Source organism: Cydia fagiglandana, chromosome 15, assembly GCF_963556715.1.
Source record: "Cydia fagiglandana chromosome 15, ilCydFagi1.1, whole genome shotgun sequence".
Classification (NCBI taxonomy): domain Eukaryota; kingdom Metazoa; phylum Arthropoda; class Insecta; order Lepidoptera; family Tortricidae; genus Cydia; species Cydia fagiglandana.
The window spans coordinates 14276059-14302585 of NC_085946.1; positions in this window are offsets into that span (position 1 = coordinate 14276059).

Below are 26527 nucleotides of genomic sequence, written 5' to 3' on the forward strand. Positions count from 1 at the left end.
TTACGCTCGGGTACATCGCTCGGTCATGTTACGCTGGTTGGCTCGATTGCTTTTAACCCTTTAATTCGCAATGTTAAGTATGCTCAACATTAGAATCAAAAAATATTGCAACGTGATTTTCACTTAAACTCAGTACTTTTTTTAATAAAATGATAGTTTAGAACCTAACGCATCTTCGACGAGTGAGATTATTGTCCAGGCGCACGTATTTTGACAGTTAATGGCAAAATGGTGCCACGACAGCAATTGACCTCAGGACGCAAGTTAATTAAAAAATATTAAAAAATATGTATACCTATAATGTCGATTGAAATACTATTACAATGTGTTCTTGAGGGAGTGTGCTTTGTGTTTTTATGTTTTTATAACACAATAGAAGCCTAACTAACACAGGACTGGGTTACCATTATGCGTGTTGAGAATGCTCAACATTGCGAGATTCTTAGAAATATACTTAGTGTAACGCATGTTGAGCATTCTTAACACTGCGACGCTATGAATAAAGTACATTCTTGTTAGGCTATTAAGTAATTTTAACAGTACGAAGATAAGGTTAATATAAGGGAAGATGCAACATCCACGACTTAATGAATTCAAACGTTTTGCAGCGAGCTCTTCCCATCCCAACGTGCAGGATCGATATCACACACGTTTAGGTGACGCTTGAGCATGTCCGCCGTGCTTCCGCTTGGCCTCTGCTAATTCTGAGTAGAATATAGCTTTAGGCAGGCGGCGATCGTCCATCCGAAGAACATGCCCACACCAACTGAGCTGACGCTGCATCAATAGTGCCTCCATGCCGTACATCCCGGAACGACGCAGAACCTCGGAGTTTGGAATACGGTCCTGCCATTTAATTCTGAGTACCTAAACATTAGACATCATAGGTGGTGCGTGTCTAGTCTTTTGATATCTGGCTTGTACACTGTACAGGTATTGTGTCTCTGCGCCATACAGGACTGGGATTATTACGGCCTTATAGATGCTTATCTTAGTCTCAAACTTGATATCATGGGAGCGGCTTTGGCGATGCGAGATGGTATTTCTGAAGCCAGGGTGTTGTCATGTCGTATAGGGATCCCAAGATATTTAAAATAAGACTTCATCTAGTGGTTTCCCATCTAGATTCAGTAGTTTTGAATCAGATTCAACTCTACAGGGTGGTTATTGAGGATTTGTGTCTTGGAAATACTTATTACCAGCCCGAATTGTTGCCAAGAGCGGTTTAATGCATCAACGTAGCTTTGGAGATGCGCCATACTGCCAGACATAAGGCATACGTCGTCACCGTAGAGTATCTCTAATATGGAGACTCGTCGCACTTTAGACTTCGCCCTGAACCTTTAAGACACCTTTCTCAGGCCCTCACATTTAGTTGTCTCCACTGAGAAGCATGTATATGGCAAATAGTCGACCGGTCTGGCCTAGTGGGTAGTGACCCTGCCTGCGAAGCCGATGATCCTGGGTTCGAATCCCAGTAAGGGCATTTATTTGTATGATGATACAGATATTTGTTCCTGAGTCATGGGTGTTTTCTATGTATTTAAGTATTTGTATATTATATATATATATATCGTTGTCTGAGTACCCACAACACAAGCCTTCTTGAGCTTACTGTGGGACTTAGTCAATCTGTGTAAGAATGTCCTATAATATTTATTTATTTATTTATTATTATTTATTTAATAGTGTGGGTGCCATGACACATCCCTGCTTCACTCCGCTTGTAACCTGGATCTCCTCAAAGAGTTCGTTTTCCTGTTGAACCTGCGCTTTCATACCATCGTGGAATTGGTGAATGAGGTTTACGAACTTCTTTGGATAACCAGATTTTATAGATAAAAGTAAATAATGTCTGGTTGTTGTATCGGCGACAAGCAGGAGGTACTGAAATGACTATGCTACTGAATAAATTAAGACTACAACACAACTAGCAATGGAGCTGCTAAAAAGAGACTAGAGAAGTGCGAGGCGGACACGCCCACCGAGGGTTCTGTACTTTTTAGTATTTGTTGTAACAGCGACAACAGAAATACATCATCTGCGAAATTTTCAACTGTGTAGCTGTAGCTACCACGGTTCATGACTTTCATGAGATACAGCCTGGTGACAGACTGTGGTGGAGTCTTAGTAATAGGGTTCTGTTTTTACCCTTTGGGTATGGAAACCTAAAAACAGGGCTTAGAAGCTTCAAGTTCCAAGACCTCCACATCTTGTAGTTCAGTATATAAAATCAGTGTACCTTGAACTTATTGCAAAATAGGATACACGAACATGTTCAAAATTGATATTATGTCTCGCCTAGTAGCAAAAACAAATGGTTTCTACTCTTTTCATGACGCTCAATAGAAACTTTTTATTAAAAACTATAATTTTTTTATTTCTTCATTATCTCTAAATCATGCGCAATGTTGAGAGTACTCAACATTGGTTGCTAATGGTGATATTGTGAAGTTGGGCAATGTTGAGTATTCTTAACATATGTTTTTTAGAAGATCATATACAAAATATTTTTTTTATTATTTTTCTGTACTTTATATTACCCCTAAGAACTCATTTATGTGCTTAAAAGCAGAAAAAAATACAAAAATTTTTTTGAGCATTAAAGGGTTAAACACCCACGCTAGCGGGACGGTAATAACACTCTACCAGTGGGGCATCAGTAGTCAGAGGGTACACTTCTTTTTTTTTATTTAACTTTTATTCTTTTGGAAAATATGTTTATCGGAAGACCGTGTAAGTAATTAAAATCGCATAAAACAACCTTAAATTGAGTTTTGAGAATTGTACGTTTGTATAAATATGTAATTCAATTTACAGCTAATAAGATAAATTTAATCCGGATAATAAGTTAATTTCTTCTTAACTAGAATGAGACTCTTCTACTTTAGTGTTTACGCTTATACCGGTAAAACTGGTTTAATATGTTTGATCACTTTTAAAGCAGTTTACTGAATCACTAACTGATGTATAATTATTTATTACAGCACGCTACATTTATCCTTTAGTATTTATACTGTTTTTATTAGTATTGCATTCTAGCAATATTTTGGTGGTAACTACTGGGAAAAAAATTCCCACCTTTTACCAGTGGTAACTAGTGGGAATAAAAATTCCCAGTAGTTACCAGTGGTTTACCACAGGTGGGGAAAAAAATCCCAGTAGTTACCACCCGTAAGAACTTGGTGTTAACTAGTGGGAATAACCCAAAAGAATTGCACGACCTGATCCCACCTTTCCCTTTTCATCATCGGACGTCATAGAGGTACAATAATACACCGTGTTTTTTTTTATTTCCGTTAATTTCAAGGGTGCATTCCTGAGCTTAAATCAAATTACTTTCTCAAAGACACCAATATTCTAATTAACTCAATTTCGGAGATAATCAATAATTTATTTTTTTCCTATAAGGCCTCTACAAGCGTGTACACTTGCCTTAGTGCCGGTTTACATATTGATAAGTGTTTAAGAATGAGTTCATACATCTGCTATTAAACTTAAGTACAATCTCGGTCGATTTATGTTCAAAATAACATTGACATGTCACAGATTTCAATTGTTTGGTTGAGTTAAATGTAATGCCCGTGTTACTACAACGCTATGTGCTACATTTAATTACTTTTTAAAACTTAATATTTCTACAAAAAAAGGAAAAAAAGATTTTTTTTTAATTATCTACGCCATTTAGTTCTCTTAAGGTGGCCACTGACGAGCCTTCCAACAGTCCAAATAGCGTGGCTGCAATCCAAAATCGGTCCGTGAATGTCAAACACGTACAATGTTTAATATTAGGATGCCTTCCATTTGGATGAATCCATTGTAACGGCATCCATTTGGAAGGCTCGTCAGTGGCCTGCTTTAAACGTACTTATCCATACCCCGAAGGTAACGGAATTCAATAAAAACACGGTGTATAGAGATGACACGGGGGTGGGGCTAAACGACCGAACCAGATGCACTTATGGCAATTTCAGTAGGAGTAGCAGAGAAAGCGGTATTATTGCTTGTCCTTGTCACAGTCTCACTTTTTGTTTGTTCCCCACCAAAATTTATTTATATGGTTTATGGTGGGCAACAAATAACCCGACCGAATTACGTAGATTGTTTTTGGTATGTTGTCAGGAATGTTAAAACGTGTTTTTAATATTGTCGCTTTGCGAATGTTTTATCCCTCACGGAGGCACGCGTATAGCTCATCTATGTACCTAATACTAGGTCTATGTCGGACGTCCAGGCGGGAGGAGCAAAGCGACTGCACCCGTTCGTTGTTAATATTCTATAGTTGGTCAAGCAGATCTTGTCAGTAGAAAAAGGCGGCAAATTTGAAAAATGTAGGCACGAAGGGATATCGTCTCATAGAAAATTTGAATTTCGCGCCTTTTTCTACTGACAAGATTTGCTTGACCATCTATATTTGTCCGCACAAAACGATTTGCCTCATCTTTTTTGTAAGGACGATTAAGGAATGGAATGCGCTCCCGTCATCTGTGTTTCCTGGGAAATTTGACCTCGGTGCAGTGGCGTAACTAGGGGGGGGTTGGAGGGGGCACGTGCCCCGGGCGCCGTCCAAAGGGGGGCGCAAAAATGGGCAAAAGACTACCTCTCCGCCTTGCCAAAAGCACAGCAGCAGGGATACTTTCGTCAGTCGTATTTACCACCACTGTGAAGTGTGAAATGTGGATGGTAATCTGGCCCACAGCTCAAAAGAGAAAGCCGATCTTTTAGGTACTCCTATCAAGCAGAGGGATATTCGGCGGGAGTTACTATGCTTTCATTTTATAAGGCGAGCGGGCTGAGTGCTTCAGAGCTGTGTCCCATGTTCTTATGGACTGTCCAAGAGACTACCTATGCAAATGGATCGCTAGCCCTTTGTCCGGCAAGCACATATATGCCGTAGTAGACGGAACCTGCTCCAATAGCAGCTGCTGCTGCGTATCTGTCGGACGACAGTAGGTACTGGGGATTCCTATACAGGGTGGCTAAAAATAACTACACTCCCGTTGCTAGGGAGGTTTTGGGATTTTACTGAGCAACTTTTACTACGGGACCAACCCCGATCTCGCGAAAAAAAAGTTTGCCTTATAAAGAAAAAAAAAGGTAAAGTACAATGAGCTGTTGTCTGAAAAATTGTTTAACATGCTGTCTAACTAGGCAACTGCCATCGGTTACAGCTTGCCATCACTGCACCGCTCGCCGTAGGCAGAGTGTTTATCCTCACACCCTAGAATCTAAATGGTCGCGCTCTGTGCGGTTTAAGAGGAATTCCCTTCACAGCGGACGGGAGGAAATTCGTCGAGAAAAGGGAGCTCATTCACAATAAGTTAAATAAGATTCCCTTTTCTCGAGAGGCTACAGGCTATGGTGACCTCCAAAAAAGAAGTGTATACGTTTTAAAATGGTCGGCAACGCGCATGTAATATAACACCCCTGGAGTGTAGGCGTCCATATGATGCGGTGACCGCTTACCATCAGGTGGGTCGTAAGCTTGTTAGCCACCGATGTACCAAAAAAACACATACAGGGCGTCCCAAGACTATGGGACCCCAAGGGAAAGTACCTTAAATATCGTAGATAGGATATTTTGCTGAAAGAAGACATTATTTTAATTTCAAAAACAATTTAAACTGCATTCATAGATTTTTAAATAATTACATGGTTGAACCGGGAATCGAACTCGCTGCACGAGAAAAAAATCACCTGTAGTTTTATCATACCGATCGAAAGGATTCATGATAAGGATTATTTTTGGATGATTTTTTTTCTCGTGTAGCGGGTTCGATTCCCGGTTCAACCATGTAATTATTTAAAAATCTATGAATGCAGTTTAAATTGTTTTTTAAATTAAAATAATGTCTTCTTTCAGCAAAATATCCTATCTACGATATTTAAGGTACTTTCCCTTGATGTCCCATCCCATAGTCTTGGGACGCCCTGTATACACTGTATTTGTCTAAGTTATATGTAAGTAAACTTTAATAAGTAACAAAGTGACCCTTTCGTTAGTTCATTTAGTTTGGGGGGGGGGGGCGCAAATTTGGTGCCCCGGGCGCCATATCCTCTAGCTACGCCACTGCCTCGGTGTCTTTAAAGCAAGAGTGAATAGGCTATTATTACTTACTGAGCCGGTAAGCTCCATCATCTTAGGCTCTGTTTTCACTTTCCATCAGGTGTGACTAGAGCCAATCCCCGTTTAGTTTCTTATAAAAAATATATATACAAAGAGTACTATTGTATTATTTCAGTAGTTAGTGCCTATACCCAAAGTGCGACATAAAATAGTAGAAATTAAATAAACTGGAACTAAAAATCTTCGATACTAAATTGATGCCATTTTTTTAAGCATTTTACGTCAAAAAAGAGAGACAGTAACGTAGAAAGTGGCGCCCTTATTTATATTCTACTGGTTTTTGTCACACTGTAATTTGAGGCAGGAAATAGGCAATATTACGCAAAACCCTGCGTTAATAGCACATCCCAGGGCCTACCGCGAAACACGTAAATCGAAATATCATTTTCTGCCTCTATCACTCATGGCCATTCGATCGACAGAGAGGCAGATAACGAAATTTCGATTATCACGTTTTGCGGTAGCCTATCTGTAAACATAGGCACTGTAAGCAAATCACCTTGATAAATCAATGTCATAGTGAAAATTGTCAAGAAACTCGGGGGGATCAGGGCTTTGCACATAGCAAGACCGAGCCGGGCCCGCACCGTGCCATTCCCGAGCCCTGGTGATGACATAAAGGTGGCCACTGACGAACCTTCCAACAGTCCAAATAGCGTGGCTACATTCCAAAATCGGTCCGTGAATGTCAAAAACGTACAATGTTTAGTATTAGGATGCCGTCCATTTGGATGAATCCATTGTAACGGCATCCATTTGGAAGGCTGGTCAGTAAGTAGCCTGCTTAACGCTTTGCATAGAAAAGGAAGCTCCGGTAGCTCCGGCGGCCCGGCCACAGCCCGGTCTAACGTGAGTCATCCTAAACTGGAAAAAAACCGGAAAAAACGAAATTTTGTGTTGTTTTTTGTGTGTGCGATAAGCATTTGTTTTTTTCCGGGATTTTCATCCCTAATTCCACCCAGTAATAAAAACTGACTTTTCTAAATATGGTTTAATTACAACTTGCGTGAATAGGCATTTTTGAGCGTTCATAGGTGAATGTGTGGAGCGAGCATTATTTGACGTGTAGGTGTGGGTTCAACAAAAAGAGCGCTTGTCAATAAGGCGTTCGTGTTGTTAAAATTCAATTAATAATAGCCTTTATCGACCATCAACAGTGTAGTCCCCTTTTGATTGATGGAAATTGTCACATATAGTTCCACTACTCGCCGCCGCACCATGAATAGCGCTTTAGTTCATCTATCGCTCACAAGATGTCATTAATTCCTGTAAACGTATATATTGAAAAAAAAAAAGCTTTACTCTATGCTATAAAATACCCTTTCGCACGTCAAAAACTCCAAGATGGTGCCCAAGCCCATGGACAAAAAAGTCTAGCGATAGTATCCATGCCTGTCAAAATTTGACATTAGCAATCCACAGTTAGGTGACAACCGAACCAAACCGACTTAACCGACCTACCCCGAGTTCAAAGTCATTATAAACCGTATAGTAGTAATAAAACAAAGTTGATTTTTTCTTACTTATTTTTCGATCACAAGTTTGCGATAGAACGCGATTCCATTGAACAATGCGATACAATCATCTGTTGATGTGATGTTGATTTGAAATGTCAGTTTTGCACAAGTGGAATAAGGCCCCAGTATTGCAGCTGCAGTTGGAAATGGAATGTCAATTTAACTCTACCTACCTAGTACTATTATTTATTCTGTGCCGTAACTTCGTCTGCGTAGGATTAGAATTTCCATGATAAAAACTAGGTATCCCGTCTTTACCCGGGACAAACGGTTCATCTAAGGATTCGGTGATGGTGCAGACAGTAGACCATCAACAATTGATTCTTAAAGCCAGTTTCCAGAAAATAAAGACTCAAGAAAAATAAGTTTCCTATCTTACATTGACTAACATGTAACAGGAAACTTCGCTGCAAGAATTATGCGAGTTTATAGTTTGCTCCTTTGCTAACCTCTGTAAGCTCCCTTTTCAATCTTTATTTAGCTTGAAGTTGAACATTATTGCTACGTATTAAGGTTGCTATTTGCAAGTTAGCAGTAAATGAAATACGAGATTTTTTAGGTAGTAGCATGAATAAATCACACATGAACGCACCAATGGGCGCGCCGGGTATGCAATTAAGCTCCCCCGCCCTATCATTCATGGAAAATGCATCTAAACTGCAGTAGAATGAAAATGTCGGGATTCATTTCCGGGTTCCGTCTGTCTAATTGTTGTTGACATGCACTTTTATTGTATTTAATATTTTGATTGATGGATTTAATTATTGATTGATTGTTGGTAAGATTTGATGCCCGAGCAAGTGAATGATTCCAAAAACGAACCACTAGGGTAGCGAGTGGTTCGAAAAGTGAGGATTATTGAGCGTTGCTAGGTTTTATGGCACGAGGGTTAAACAAATTTTGCCATTGAGTGAAACATACAATTTTTCACCTCACCATCGAGAAGAAATTACCTACTGTAAAACATCAAACAAAATCAAATCCAGATGAACGTTATTACATAGATATTTAACATTCATTATACGATACTGCCTAGCCCGAGACATATCATATATTAGTTCACTTGAATATAGGGTTAGGCATATCGTATAATACAGAAAGAACTTCACTTACAGGTAAGTTCGTTTAATCTTTTAAAAATCTTCATTTAAAAGTCAACCACCCAACAAACAACTCGAAATTTGCATCAAATTATTTTGTCACTCTTGTGTATAAAATGCAACTTTCTTATCAGCTTCTGAATGAGCAGATGAAATGATAGTGTCCGTCTCTTTGATCGCGTGGTGATAAGCAATTACACTTATCTTATCACGTTTACATTATGACCTTGGTATAGGGACATATGTCATATAATAAATAATATTAAATTATAAAGCCATCTATTGCGACTGCTGATGAATCTACTCAGACATAGATTAAATTATCAATTAAAAATACTTGATGTTTTAGAGAAATATGGCCGGCGTAACCCTGAAAATGGGAATTGGCTGTCGGAGGACTTTATTAAATGGCGATTGGATTGCTTCTAACTGTTGTTTACCACGCCACGCTGGGTTTCATTTAATGACCTAATTAATAGTTTTGTAGCAGAACAAAAACACATCTTTTTTTGTTTTACTCGGTAGCAAAGTTTGTATAATCCTCGTGCATTTAAATCCTCGCTGCGCTCAAGACTCCTCTTTCGAACCACTCGCTACGCTTGTGGTTTAGTTTTGGAATCTTTCGCTTGCTCGTGTATCAATATTAACACGAGGAGTAAAACAACAACGTTGCCTTCTTGTAAAACAAATTAGAGTTAGACCATCAAAAGTCTGCAGCGATATTGATAGCCCACGCAGTGCAACTGTTATTTATACGTCATAATTTCATAGAAGTTTGACGTTTAAAATAACTTTTGTTGGTCTTGGTGGTTGCAGATTTTTCTTGGTCTAACTGTTCTATTTTTTAACCAATGTTTTTTTTAATTAATTAAATATTAGAATACTAGAATCAGTGTGACATACAGTCTTGAAGCCAAACAACGTGTGATGTTTCTCAGTTGCAATTCTATCGCATCTTCAAATCACTATAAACCTTAAGAAAACTTGTAACTCATCGCATTCTCAACCCTATTACAACTTAATAGTGTCCAAATTTGTTTCAATTGTTTGTAGACTTAATGCTTTTTGGGGGGAGGAAGGTTGTCATATGTACAGTGCAATTAGCTTGGCTGAATAGGAGTTGCCATTTGTATGCCGGCTTGTGTGGCGTAAAGCAAAGTTCAGTGTCGGTACTGTCGGTTTGACCCAGGAGTAGGGTTGCCATATGGAAGAATTGAATGTCCTGATAAAAATCCGTACATCACCCTAAAAATCCGGACATTTTTTGTAGCAAAGATTTGGCGTAACTTGAACGTCGCCCCGGCGGCGCGCTGCTCTCTGTGGTGTACTGTATCGTGGATCTACTTTTCCCTAAGGGAAAGCCCTTCGCACGATCCCGTAGCCCCCTTCATGGGCGCGCATTTTATTTTTATAAGGTCATTCCTAAAAATCCGGATACATGCCAAGTCCGGCCGCAATCCGGACAAAGGGTCAAAAATCCGGACATGTCCGCACAAATCCGGACGTATGGCAACCCTACCCAGGGGTAGCTGGAATATTCGTCTAGTAGTAGTTGGCGGTAGATTGTTATTGCACAAAATACAATTTGTAACATTTATCCTCTTTCTTAGTACTGAGGGCTACTTTGGACCGCAACCGATGGAGACAGATTGTTTATTTGAGGGGTTCCAGTGACCACGATCTTCAGTAATGAGGGACCGACCAGAGAGAGATTCTCTTTGTTAAAAAAGTGTATCTGTAACCTGTAACTAATTTGAAATACTTACGCTTTTACTGAACTGTAACGCGGTGGGCAAAGTTATGTTAAAGGGCAAAGTTTTATACTTTTACGGTACGCTTGTATAGAACAAGAGCGTACTCGCTATTTTATATAACAACAATCCATGATTGTAAAAGGTAAGGGCAAATCGCCTAGCGTGGTACGGGCATGTGATGGGGAGGGATGAAAGTCATGTGACGAGAAAGGTATTACGTTACGAATAAATGTGAAGGGAATAAACGAGGAAAGGAAAACCGAGGAAAAGGTGGATGGACTGTGTGAGAGATGATATGAAATGAACGCAAGTGAATGGTGAGATGGACAGGACAGGACATATGACACGGGATAGTAAGGAAAAATGGACCAAAATAATTACAGACTGGCAACCACGAGACGGTAACAGAAAAAGAGGTAGACCAATTAAAAGATGGATGGATGACATCAAGTCTATAGGGGGCGCCACCTGGACCAGGAAAGCCAAGGATAAAAACGAATGGAAACAGCTGGGAGAGGCCTATGTGTCCGGAGAGACGCTGAACACCAATCCGGACAATACGATGTGTTCGTTTTTAAGTAAATTTGTTTATAAATGTAATGTAATACTGTTTTAGTTTCGGCAATAAAGGCTATTATGATTATGAATGGTGAGATGACGGGTGACAGAGAGGTGTGGAAGAGAAAGACATGCTGCGCCGACCACAAGTGAATGGGAAAAGGGCATGAGAATGATGAAATGAACAATCCATGTTTGTACTCGTACAAAAACAAATACATTTCTAATTATTATAAAGCAATAAATCTTCTTTAGAGCGTCTCAGTGATCCATCAGGTGCCCATATGTGGTACGGGTAACGTTTAAGCATTAGCTCGTTCCATTTTGCGCCGGCAATGACCCGATTATTGATCGATCACCCTTTGCGGTAGGTCGCTCGGCTCGCGGGCCGTAACTTTACAGATAGAGAGAATTTGTGAGAACACAATGCTTATAAATAAAAATAAGTAGAAATAGACGTTGCTAATTAATTTGTGAGAGCAGTCTAAACAATTTTTGAGTTGTTAACTATCATTATAAATTCATGTAGGAACTACTAGAATATTGCATTTGATTGAGAATCTTAAAAAAAAAAAAAATTTGACAGCCATAATCGGCTTCCTTATATATAATATTGGTGGACTTATGCCTGATATAAAACTCCAGTTTCATTTCTTCAGATACACCCGAAAAATGAAACTTGCAAAACACGTGGCTTCTACGTCGATCTACGATTGTCATTTGATTTGGCTAGGCTGGTTCTAAAGTAAACCCGTAAGTAACGGTCGCTAAAAATATTCAACTTACATGAACCCAATAAATAAGTGGAAGTACCAAAGTATTAATTTGGATTTATTTAAATACCAAGTCTTTCTTGCCTTCTTTACGCTCTTTCCTAATTCTCACAGCCTCTGAACTAATAAGATAATAGGAGAACCGATATAATTACTTACCTTGAGCTTTCAGTAGAACAGCGGTACACAACCTGGGGTCCACCTGGGCTTGCTAGGTGGCCCGCCAGGTTATTATATGTGAAGTTCCACGGCAAAAGGTAACTTACGGTGGCTGGCGCTTACGTCGCATAGCGCCACAATAATATAATAATAGCGTAAGCGCCAACCGCCACAAGGTACCTTTACCCGTGGGACGTCACATATAGATACATCATAACCTTGCCATCCGTACGTTACCTTTAAGTTAATTCATCTTACAGCCCGGGCCTACAAGACAAAATCGTACCTTTGTTGCTCTCATAGCTTGAGTATGGCTGTTGTAGAAAAGCTCTCTCATTTTCTCTCTGTTACCGTGCTAGCGATCGCGTGACTTTCATCATGAAATCCAAATGGCGTACATTTTTTACGTCAATATTGAGGTAGAAATGGGATCACGCGTTACCTATTGAATTATGTAAACATGGGCATCTTTAAATAAGAAATGAAATTGATTTTGAGCTTCCCTGAATACCGAGGTATATTATAAATGTACAAAAATAGTCTTTGTTTTTTTTAGCCGCAACCTAATGTGACAGAGCCAAATGGCGGAAGCATATTCAGAGGCCCGAATGAAATGGGAAGAGGCACGGAGATAGAAGAAGAGTCTCAATTGTTTTTTTTATTGCCTACGGTTAGTGGCTTTACCTAGGTAGGTATAGGTTTTCTAATTGTAATTGACAATGTACAGTCACCTACAATATGTTTCTCTTCGAAAGCCGCAAAAATATATGACACGTCCTTATGGCAAAAGTATCAGATATTTTTGCGGTCTTTGTTGTGTAACATAATTATTATTGCAGGTGACTGTACTTGTTATAGTTAGCGCACGTGAAATCCCTTGTGAACTCGGGAAAAGGGCGGTGCAAAGGGCTCAATACAGTTACGAACACGTACGAGCGAAATTCAAGATCTGAATGACATCTTTTGGATTTTTGATATCAGTGTGCGTTCGAATTCAGTCGCTTGACTTCAAACTCGGGTAAATCCGTCTATTAGTTTATGCGACTTGGTATTAAGCAAGGGTAATAGGGTAGATATTTGCTGAGGGGTCTATTGGATTTACCCGAGTCTGAAGTTAAGCGACACAATTAGCCTGTATATTTTATTTAAAGCTAGTGTTAAGCGTGACTGCACGACGCCTAAAGATTTCGATTAGCAATCGTATACAGAGGACGATCGTAATAAAATAACAGGAACTCCTATTCAACCAAAACCAAAATCGGTGGTAAAATAACTAAAATGTATATGAAAGAATTTAATAACATCATTTATGATAACACCATAAACTAAAAAATAAACATTAAATGAAATGCAAGTTAAAAACTATATATATAAATAGGTAAAGAGGTAATTCGTATATACCTACTCGTATTCATCGCAATATTCGAGATCATGCCTATTATTGATTTGCCACTTGGTTTGTTACTCTTTAGTACCACCCAGGGGAGACATGCAGAGTTGTGGTAGGTATTTAGCTCCGACGGACGTAACATTCGTCCCCCATATCCATGTATAATGACCGACACGGACCAATAAACAATGGTTCAAATCTCGCGACTTTCTCGCGTTTTTTTTATTCCGTATTTTTTTAGTAATACCCGGTTTTCGCTATACATTAATAATTTGTTATTGCATGTAAAATTATAAAGAAATCTATTATTTAATACAATTACTAACTAATCTAGCTTACTGACATACTTATAGGTACTAAAACTAAACTAAACCACGAATTAAATGTATAAAAAAACCTCACCAAAGTCTCCTGCCACAACAAGACACACACACAACACATTACATTACATTTGTTTTCGTCCGAATGCATTGCTACTTAATTACACAGAAAAATCAACAAAACTGATATTGATTTGAATCATAATTATCTATTCCCGAACTAAATGATACGTTTGCTTTGACCCCTGATTACTTGTTCGCATGTGGTGTTCAATGTACCTGTCGTCATATTATTGTCATATTACTAATTATAGGTACAACCAGCCAAGAAAGTGGTTTACCACTTTTCGACTCTATCAATCAGATAATAGAGTCGAAAAGTGGTAAACCATTTTCTTGGCTGACCGTACAACCCCAAATAAAAGCACATCAGCAGATAAGAAATCAAGTTCAGATAAATTATTTGTCTATCATCATTTAGCTGTACATTACGTACAGTCACCTGCAATAATATGTTACTCTTAGAAGGCCGCAAAAATATCTGACGCGATCTTATTTGTAGAGCCATAAGAGCCTGACACATATTTTGAAGTCATACAAAAAGGAGGCGATGTATTAAAAATAACCGGCAAAGCGCAAAGTGCAAGTCTCAAAGGACTCGCCCACCGAGGGTTCCGTACTTTTTAGTATTTGTTGTTATAGCGGCAACAGAAATACGTCGTCTGTGAAGATTTTAACTGTCTATATAGCTATCACGGTTCATGAGATGCCTGGTGGCAGACAGACGGACAGAAATACAGTAGAGTCTTAGTAATAGGGTCTCGTTTTTACTCTTTGGCTACGGAACCCTAAAAAGCTATACGAAACCACATTTCAGTTGTAATTGAACTCAATAAGGAACTCCAAGCTCCTTCGCATTCTAAGACTGCATTAGAGTCCCACGTTATGAGTTGGAAAATGCGACACTTCTTACCCTAAAGAGGGGAGGAGTATTTATGATGTCTCTTGATTTATTGCCTAACCGCCCCTGCGTTGAGACGTTTTGTTATTCTTTGTCTACCGTGACGCTGCGGCTGCGGCCAACTTATGACTCAGCGGATACCTAGTGATGGAAATTAAACAACAAAAAAAATTTTTACTTCCATTTTCTTGTTAGATTTAAGCCGACCACGAACGATATCGGCCGGTCAGTTGTTCGAAACTGTAATTTTTTTGTTCGATTCTAAATGACAGGCCAATATCGTCCGGCGGCAGGCGTGGCTCACTCCGCGATTTCGTCGCTTTGCTACAGGTAGCTAAAAGTACATCCGTTCTAGTACTATTATTTATTCTGTGCCGGCGGCCTGTTAGTCAGTGGTTGGCTTTAGGAAAGAAAATTGTTTTTTTTTATTATTTACTCAGTAAAAAATACACAACAATATTTATTACCTACACATATTTTTTCGCCAAACTGCATGACTAGACAGTTTGTTGGCCCATTTGTTTTAATTTTTGTCCAATTTCAAATTGAACGTTTATAAATTGGTTGTGTCGGTTTTAGAATTAAGAAACTAGAATTAGTCATAAAAATTGTGTTTTTGAAAAATTACCACAAACCATTTTTAAGTGCGTGGTCTTAACTATAAACTTTTACGAGCGTGCAATCACAGAACAATTCAGTTTCTCGACATTGGACAGTGAAAAACATACGAAATTTCTTATCGATTATTTTTTCCCATCCCTATCGAAGACAGCATCAAATTGATAAAGTCCTACGCTGTATCCGATTACTGTAACTTAGAACCTTGTCGCTTTGGCGATATGAATAAAGTAACGCTCATTGACTCGAGTTATATGCGAGATTTCCGAATGATAAGTGATCTCAAATTTCATGTTACATTACTGGTAAGTAACGCTTCCTTTGTGCATGGACTGCAAGGAGTGTATGACGAGCGAATTATATGTATGATAGATAGGTACCTACTTACTCATTCACTAAGGGCGTCCGCTAGCTGACGCGGTCTACGGAGAACGGAGCGGGTGAGCGGGTTAACAATAAATACCTACAAGTACGGCTACCATCAGTTTGGCATTGATATAAACGCTATCGTGAACGTAATTTTCTTTCTATGCATCCCGCTCGTACTGACATATTAGTGCGAAAAAGATATATAGAAAGTAAATTACGTTCACGATAGCGTTTATGTCAATGCCAAACTGATGGTAGCCGTAAAGGTGTAGGTGACTCGATAAGTTTTGAGATGCTCGAAAATTAATAAAAACTGGATAAGTGCGAGTCGGACTTTCCTGCCGTGGGTTTCGTATTTTTTAGTATTTGTTGTTATAGCGGCATCAGAAATACATATTATGTGAAAATTTCAACTGTCTAACTAGTACTTGTTAAAATGTATTCAAATTTAAATTTAGGTCAAGCTAAACACTTAACGCCCCAATAAAAGGAAATTAGTCCAATAAAAGTGACCTAGATTGCTTTAATAAAATCTTAGTCCGGTATTCTAGGCGGCTAAGAGTTGTGTTAAAAATGTTCGGAGAGAAATAATTATATTCCATTAAAGTGAGTGAGTAACTAATGGAGCATTACATGGTTTCACCAAATAGTCACCGTTATTTAAGTCGCATGACTTTTTAAAGAATGTGTTAAGTGAAAATGAAAAATGAAAATGAAAAATATTTATTTAAGATAAGTAGGCTTTTTATAATTCACCAATTTAAGTAGGTAGCAGGTTAAGTGCAGGTACTTATGTTTATTATGTTTTATGTTAAAGTTCCTACATTGCAAACACATAGATAAGATTTATTTAATCTGAAAATTTTAGATTCGGTCAAACTCCTGCCCTAAAATGGTATTTAGTAGCTTATTGATCGTCAAAACCAATGTTCAGAAAGCTAGAAATCTAAAATTAAAATGTTGTTACTAACCTAGTACCTACATATCTAATAAAAGGTATAGATAGGTAAGTACCTATGTAGTTATCTGTAAGAAACTTATTTTCCAATATATATTGACTTCTACGTTAATGTCCATCTATGGCAAATATCCGTACATACTTGTCATTTGTGCAAAAAAAAAACAACTTGCTACAAGCCAAGTTACTTTCGTGTGTCGTGCGGTGACATGACTAATGATCTTTAAAATAAGTATGAAATTGACTTACGCGTGTCGATTGGTAGAGACCGTGATATTTTGAAAGTGACATTTTTGGCATTGTGATCGAAGTGATAACTTAAAAACCGGGCAAGTGCGAGTCGGACTTGCGCACGAAGGGTTCCGTACCATAAAGCAAAAAAAAAACGGAAAAAATGCAAAAAGAAAACGGTCACCCATCCAAGTACTGACCACGCCCGACGTTGCTTAACTTTGGTCAAAAATCACGTTTGATGTATGGGAGCCCCACTTAAATCTTTATTTTATTCTGTTTTTAGTATTTGTTGTTATAGCGGCAACAGAAATACATCATCTGTGAAAATTTCAACTGTCTAGCTATCACGGTTCGTGAGATACAGCCTGGTGACAGACAGACGGACGGACGGACAGCGAAGTCTTAGTAATAGGGTCCCGTTTTACCCTTTGGGTACGGAACCCTAACAATGTACCTAATAAATTACTTTTCTCAAACATGCAATGAAATATTGATGTTATGTTCCTTATAATAGGCTGCGAAGTATGACGTTTCAGGTGCAGCTAGGACAAAAGGTCTTTAATGGAATTTCATACAAATCTTGCAGGCCTAGGCCGGCAAAGTCCTTTTTTTTAATTTTCATTTCACAGATATTTGTGACACAGCATCGTGGCATTCATCCATTAAAAAAAACTAGAGGCAGTTTTTGCTTTATGGTTCGTAATGACACTCTGCCACTACGCCTATAAAAAAAAACAAAAAACAATGTTTGCTATAATTTGCAGTTTTAATTGTATAAAATCAACATGAACTTAATAAATAATACATTATAATCAAATTCTATAATTTTAAATTATAAATTTAACTACACAAATAAAAACATTTAAAATATTTCATCTAAACGTTAGCGGTAAAAAGGTCTACTCAAACACGCGTAGTTATTTTTTTTAAATTGTTATGGAGGTAAAGTTGAAAAATTTTAATTCAGTTTTATTGGATTTATGGTGCGTTGTTGATTTTTTTACTTTAATATGAGTTCCGACGAAATAATAAAATTAATATTAATTGTAATCGTAGGTGTTGGAATTGGCAGCGTAAGCAGAATTGAATTTAAATAACTTGCTGCCTCTACCGCCAAGTCAAAGACGAAGTATAAAAAATGGCGAGAAACTAAGAAAAATGGCTTACAGTTTATTAGAAACAGTTTTGTGGCATATTTTAAATGAATGTAACTGCAAATTCGTCAACACTGTGGAAATTATACTTATTTTCTCCATGCATAAAGCAACGGTGTATGTGAAACATGATATCAACATGAAAGACTACCTATGTAACCGTATGTGACGAAAACGACAGTCAGACGGATACAGGGCGAAAAAATCAAAGATACATGAAAATATACGGGTAGTAAAAATACACGACTCGTGTAAAACATACGCGTGATAATGATAAAGGTACGTGTTGGTTATATTTTGGGTGTAGTTTACTTTTAGTTTTTTCTATAAATAAAACTTGGGTTTAGTGGATTTTTTATTTTATTTATTTCATTGCATGTTTGAGAAAAGCACTATACATACCTCGGCGGGAAATGGGGTTGCCCGCGCTCAGACCTATCCGGCCTCGCTTCGCTCGGCCGTCTATATGTCTTCGGCCGGCAACCCCTTTCGTCCCGGCCTTTGTAGTAATGTACTATTATTTCTTTCCTTTAACACATGTCTAAGTAAAAAAATTGATGGAGTAGGTACCTAAGTTCTGCGTTGCAGTATTTAACTATTTATTATATAATATGTTGCATACAACATATTATAACTATGTATTACTACTAGACATAGTAGGTATAGTCAGCATCTATATAATAGATAGTACCTAATAGCCAAACTGACCGAATATATCTTAACACACCTTTGTTGCAAAGAAACAAGGATGTGTTCAGATATATTTGGCCACGTTGGCTGCTACTATCTATATGATGGTGACGACTGTCCAGATAAACCAAAAACCTTAAAGGATGTACTATATCATTTGATGCAGCTACTTAGTTCCTATTAATTTTCTTTTATCTTATTCTATTTTTGTAACATATCTTCCCAGTTATGTTTGTATAATACTTTGTATAATCTCGTTCATATAATGACCAGTATATTTATCTGGATATTGTTGTCAGCCATATATTGCTATGACCGATATTGCTCGCAGTATGATTCTCGCAGTTTGTCTCGCTATAGAAAATGATTTACAGTACATTCAACAAATCAAATGAACCAAAATATATCCTGTCTACTTTCTTCTCTTAAACTCGTGTTTCACCAAACAGCGTGTTCTCCAATCATTCCCAAACTGTCTCAGGGCCCGATTCGGATTTTGAAATAGACATCTATTAGATATCTTTTAGACATCACCAAGATACGATAACGATATCTTTAAGATCTAACCTGTGAAATTTGACATTTGCGCGATTATGGAGATACTATGACTTAGCGATCACATCTAATAGATATCTTACTCTAAGTATCTAACGCAGAAGTGACATTGGTTGCCCGAATTGCGCTGCAAAAGAGAACTAGTTGATATCTAAACTATAACGTTTCTAGAATGGATCTAGTACGTGTCGTCTCTTGTGAATATCTTGAAGTTCGAATACGGCTGTCAAGCTCGCCCAGTCTCCATGACACTGACTAGGGTGGATTTTTGCACCCCAACGTCCCGACGGATTACTCACAGCCCACTGCCCTACCGATATCGTTAAGGTGAGGTGGAAATGTTACCGGCGAAAATCTAAATAAAGCAATATGGGCCCGCGATCATGCGTGAAATTTGGATACCGAGTTGAGATTCATTCTGAATTTTGGAGGTCGTGCGTTGGATTATAATGAGAGCAGGATTAGTGAAGGATCATAAAAATAAGTACAATGAGGTCTGGTTGTACGTAATTTCCAAACACTTTATGTTAGGTAAAAGTATCCAACACTTCTTTTAAACTTGATACTACGTTTACCTACTTATGTGCGAGTGTCTCATATGTCAATTCAATATAAAATAAGTTTTTGGTAAAAATTTCATTTTTGGTACAAGCTTTTATCGCTGACTGTACTTTTCTTACGACAGACAACTAATGCTCATCGAGACAATTCTAAGAACGCCTAACACAATTAGGTTGCGTTGTTTCATCACAGAGTTTCTATGGCCACCTCCTGTCTCCATCGTCAAAATATCAGCTCGATGGTACCATAATATTGCATTGCCATCCGATTTATACATGCATGCAAAATTTAAGCTCAATCGGAAACCGGGAAGTGGATCAAATTTAACTTGCAAGATTTGATTACAGACAGACAGACAACGGGCAGGTGAAAGTAAATAAAAGCTTGTAAAAATGCAAAATGCGGGCAAAGTGGCCGGATTTAACGAACTTGAAAACAGTTTTTTCGTAGGTACTCATAATATCGAACGGAATTCGGAATTGAAAATTCTCACACAATTGCGAATGCCTCAGGGAAAGGTTGCGAAGGAGGCCGATTTAGAATTTGTTACAAAATATCTGCTACTTTCTGATCGAGCGACATATCTATTTGGATTTTAAAATATGATACCAATTTGATGTCAGTTTATGTCAAAATATAATAACATTTTTCATATACAATTAAATATTGAGTTTACGGTATAAAAAAAAATTATACCTTGCCGAGGGGCGATTTTTTATTGTAGTTTAGGTTTGAATTTATTAATTTAGTATTATTTTAAATTATAAGTTTTTATATTTGTACCTACGTTATTAAATATTTACGTAGGAAAACCCATAAATGTGTCGGTAGGTAACGTGTAATATTTTGCAACATTTACTTTTTCATTTTTATTTTGTATAACCAGTTCAGAAAATCTTTTATTGCATTGTATCTTTAATTTGCGTAAAATATTTGTCCTTTTTACGAGAAATAAATCTATTCTTCTATCTTATAAGTACCTACCACTTTAAATAAGCATGTAAAAGAACACATTAAAAAAGAAACTAAGTAATAAACAAGAAAATACAGCTTTTTACGTAAGTACCTACTTATAGACCAAAAAGGTTTTTCGTAAACTCATTTTATACAATCACCAATAAAAATATTACAATCTCAAACGCTTTGATGTTGAACTAACTAAACGTTTTGAGGTTTCCACTTGATAGAGTGCTTATTTATTTAGGCCTTGGTCTAGACTGAGCCCCGGATTAGCTAGGGTTACTAGATAAATCTGTCAAAACTTTATATTCGGTCAAACTCCTGACTTCAAACGGTAATTAAAAAGTAAACGGCAATTAAAGAGTAAAAAGTAGTTTATTGACAAAAAACCGGGCAAGTGCGAGTCGGACTCGCGCACGAAGGGTTCCGTACCATAATGCAAAAAAAAAAAAACAAAAAAAAAGCAAAAAAAAAAGCAAAAAAAAAACGGTCACCCATCTAAGTACTGACCACTCCCGACGTTGCTTAACTTTGGTCAAAAATCACGTTTGTTGTATGGGAGCCCCATTTAAATCTTTATTTTAATCTGTTTTTACTATTTGTTGTTATAGCGGCAACAGAAATACATCATCTGCGAAAATTTCAACTGTCTAGCTATCACGGTTCGTGAGATACAGCCTGGTGACAGACAGACGGACAGCGAAGTCTTAGTAATAGGGTCCCGTTTTACCCTTTGGGTACGGAACCCTAACAAAAACAACTCAGAAAGCTACTGAAATTAGAATGTTGTTGCTATCTAAGCGCTACTTGTACCTTCTCACTAACCCGGGATTAACCGGTTAACCCTGGAGTTACCATGGTTACCGGTACAATTCGACACTGGGTCAACGGTTTAACGGGTTAACACCGGGAAGAACTATTATAATCTGTGCCCCGGGTTAGTGGGTTGATGCAAGTGGCACTTATAAAATTAAATGCAATTCTGCTGTTTGTATAAAGGAACTACATTATGATACAGCAACACTTAAAAGATTTGAAACAGCAATTGTATAACAAAAACGCATAAGGGTCATTTGCACCGTCCCACGAATTCGGGGTTAACCGGTGAAACCTGGAGTTACCATGGTTGCCAGTACAATTTGATACTGGATTATCGGTTTAACCGGTTAACCTCGGGTTACAGGGATGGTGCAAGTAGCGCTAAGTCACTTCACTGTGGAAACAACGCACGTTTCAGTGTGTTGGTCATTTAGTTGACAACCCTACTGCACTGAGCACACCGAAATGAAATGAAATTCGACTATCATATTTTATTTACTTTGGTCAATAGCGCGTTTGTTATCGTACCTATGGGGAATGTTTTAATTCTATTTGCTCAGTCAAAACAAGGGCCTGATCCCCTTTCAATTAATTTATCCGAGCATCCCGAGGCATGCTTTTTATTCCATTTCGCGTCGAGTTAAATCGAGAATTGGTCGGATCTATTAAGGTTACATGGCAAATAGGGGTCGGGCCGCCATGTTGGTATCGGTTTTGATTATTATATCTCTATTTGTGTGGATTTGGCGCGGGTATTGGATTGTGGCAGTTCAATCATGAGACATGATAATTGATTATTCGTGTCGATTGCTCCAACATATCTTGCTAGTTCGGTTGGTGTTAAGAACTCCTTCATAATAATATGTTCTCCACCCATTTAGAATTTTGTTTTCATTGATCACTTGAATAGTTTAGATGTTGCACGTAAAATACATTAAACGCGCGGATACAGTGATTTATATAAATATTTAAAATTCTCATTTTTAATACCTGTGTGAATTCAGTCAGTGTGTGAACTTAAATGCAGATACCTACGTAAAGACTTTATCTTCCGAAAGTTACGACCGTTAGGCGAAATAAGGATACATTATACATAGTACAGACATGAGCGAGATTGTGGTCAGAGGCGTAACTAGGGGGGGGTTGGAGGGGGCACGTGCCCCGGGCGCCGTCCTAGGGGGGGCGCCAAAATGGGCAAATGACTACCTCTCCGCCTTGCCAAAAGGCAACAGGGAAACTTTTGTCAGTCGTATTTACCACCACTGTGAAGTGTGAAATGCGGATGGTATTCTGGCCCACAGCGCAAAAGAGAAAGCCGATCTCTTAGGTAGTCTTTTTGCCTCGAACTCGACCTTGAAAGACGACGGTAGCCCCCTACTGCCCACCATCCCGCAGTGTGAATACTCTATGCCAGAAACTTCTATTTATTTAATCGTATGACAATAGCCATATGACAAATTACCATCTTATGGACTGTCCAAGAGACTACCTATGCAAATGGATCACTATCCCTTTGTCCGGCAGGCGCATATGAGCCGTAGTAGACGGAACCTGGCCGCGTAGTCACTGTCACACTAATAAGGAAGAGTGATAGAGAGACATACTCGTAATGCTTTTCGTTGTCGAAGCGATAGCGATTGTAACCTTGGCTAGGCCGGCTGCTCCAATAGCTGCTGCTGCTGCATATCGGTGACATGTTGTCTATCGACGACATTCATCAATATGCGGACGACAGTACCATGGCTAAAAAATAACTACATTCCCGTTGCCATGGAGGTTTTGGGATTATACTAGTGTCCGACCGAAACATGTTTTTTTGCCGAAACCGAAACCGAAACTTTTGTAGACTTGTTAAAATCGTTGGAAAAATGTCATAAAACCCCTTTTATATATGGGACTGTTAACATCCAATATCCTTGAAATTGATGTTACTTAAGCAGTTTTTTAAGAAAATTACTAGAGTTAGACCAAGATAATTCTGCAACGATTTTGATAACACAGGCAGATAAAATAACACTTGCTTTTTTAAATTTTCGCGCCACTACGTGCACTTCAACTCTTTTGTGGTGCGCGTGCCGCGACCGCTGCAGGGGACCATCGAGTGCGCCGACTTCTGGCCGAAAGGTGTTAGTACAGTCATTATAGATTTTGACCCGTGAATAATTAGTTCTTGGATTTTTTTTTCGTAGGTCCCTCGGGGGGGTCACTGGGAGTGTAAATTCAAAAAGTAGGCTGAATCAGGCTCCTGCGTATATTCGAAAAATGTTTTTTTTTCCAAAAAAAACGGTTTTTCTTCAATAACTCGGCCATTTTTGATTTTACAGTAAAACCGTAAGGACAAAATATGTAGGAAATTTGATTCTCTACAAGTTAGTCCAGTCATCATATCCAAAAAACCGACCCTTCCCGTGAATAAACAGTTCTTGGATTTTTTTCGTACGTCCCTCGGGGTAATCACTGGGAGTGTAAATTCAAAAAGTAGACTGAATCAGGGTCCTGTGTATATTCGAAAAACGGTTTTTCTTGAATAACTCGGTCATTTTTTATTTTACAGTAAAACCGTGAGGACAAAAATTTTAGAAAATTTGATTCTCTACAAGTTTGTTTTCCTTCATTTATGCCGTAAAGCGTGGAACATAGGAGATAATGATAATATTTTGAATTAGTCGCGTTTTTCAGGTTTAATTTCTAAAATATCGATTTTGGGGGAAAAAAGGTGGGAACCAAAATTGTTCAGAATTTGATTCTCTACAAGTTTAGTCCTCTTCATTTATGTCGTAAAGTTGAAAATAAACGAGATGTTGAAAATATTTTGAATTTGTCGCTTTTTTCAAATTTTATTTCCAAACTATCGATCCTAGAAGAAAAATTGTGAGGACCAAACTTGTAGAGAATCAAATTTTCTAAAATTTTTGTCCTCACGGTTTTACTGTAAAATCAAAAATGACCGAGTTATTCAAGAAAAACCGTTTTTAGAATATACACAGGACCCTGATTCAGTCTACTTTTTAAATTTACACTCTCAGTGATTCCCTCGAGGGACATACGAAAAAAAAATCCAAGAACTGATTATTCACGGGAAGGGACGGTTTTTTGGATATAATGACTGGACTAACTTGTAGAGAATCAAATTTCCTACAATTTTTGTCCTTACGGTTTTACTGTAAAATCAAAAATGGCCGAGTTATTAACGAAAAACCGTTTTTTTGGAAAAAAAACCATTTTTCGAATATACGCAGGAGCCTGATTCAGCCTACTTTTTGAATTTACACTCCCAGTGACACCCCCAAGGGACCTACGAAAAAAAAATCCAAGAACTAATTATTCACGGGTAGGGTCGGTTTTTTGGATATAATGACTGTACTATGTCGTGTTTCGGAGGTTCCGGGGCAAACTGCCGAATCCGACACAAGAGCAGTCGATGCAACGGAGCCACGCCGTTTTGTCGACTAAATAGTGTTTAGTTTTAAGTTTATAAAATACATTATGTATGTTAGTCTGTAAGGTATTTGTAATATGGGCCTTGTTGCCTGAATTAAATTTCTAAATAAAAATAAATAAATAAACGTCAAAACTTCTATGAAATTATGACGTATAAATAACATTTGCACTAGTTGCACTGCGTATGATATCAAAATCATTGCAGAATTTTCTTGGTCTAACTCTATTCATTCACCAGTCAAGTTAACATGTAGATACAGGGTCAATCAAAAAACCAACCAATAACGCGAGCGCGAAATTTTTTGTTGACAATATCGCAAGGCCTGGTACCAATCTTCACCTGGGCCTGAAAGTCCGAAGTGCCCCAGTGAGGCGAACTTTCATGCGAAGTCAAAGCCGTGCTTCAGGCTTCAGGATAAGTAGTTGAGCACAGACTCCAAGGACATTCCATTGTATTAAAAAGCGAGACCGCAGGCCGAGCATGGCGTAGCGAGGCCAAAGGCTAAGCTGAAGTAGAGGACATATATGTGGAACACAAACCAATAATAGTAAATTGAGGTAAAATCACTCATTCACTCCGAAACAATTAGACAGTGTGCGCGTTATAGGTATTGACAGCCTCTTAAGACTGCGTCGACCGTCCAGTGGCGCCCTTCATTAGTGGAATTGTGTTTTATAATAAACCAATTAATTTCTGTACCTATACATGAATCAGTATAATATGTAGGTATTAATATTGTTGTCCTACTTATTCCCCAACTTCTGGTCTTATTCCGAAGTACCATTTCGTAAGTTTCGGCACGGCCGAAAGGTTCGGCCGTTTTTTGGCCGAAACCGAAACTACAGCCGAAACATGATTTTATGGCCGAAACTGGCCGAAACCGAAACCGAACCTTCGGTCGGACACTAGATTATACTGAGCAACTTTTACTACGGGACCAACCCCGAAATCGCGAAAAAAAAGTTTACCCTCCCATAGAAAATGGACCAGCCAAAATGTAAGAAACAGCTAAATTTTTTTTCGCGACTCAGGGGTTGGACTCATAGTAAAAGTTGCTCAGTATAATCCCAAAACGTCCCTGGCAACGGAAATGCAGTTATTTTTTAGCCACCCTGTATACAGGCTGGTCCAAACCTTGACGCCCAAAAAACTGCGCCGTTTATCAAGGATTATGTTACAAAAAGAAACATTTAAAAAAGTTCAATAGTTTTTTTAAATAAATTAATTGCTTCACCCCGGAATTTCTTAACAAAAGTTAAAAGCAATAACTAGAAAACTACGAAAATTCGGCTAACATACATACCTATTCTAATAGCCCACGGCGTGAGCAATATAAAAAAAAAATTGAACGTCAAGGTTTGGGCCAATCTGTATAACACATGCCGAGCCAACATCACTCGGTCTGTGATACTAGAATGTCGTGAAAAACCTGTGTCAGGTATCGAGAGCATTCTATCCAGAGTTACGGTGTGGGATCGGGACAATTCAGTCCAATTAAATCCCACCAA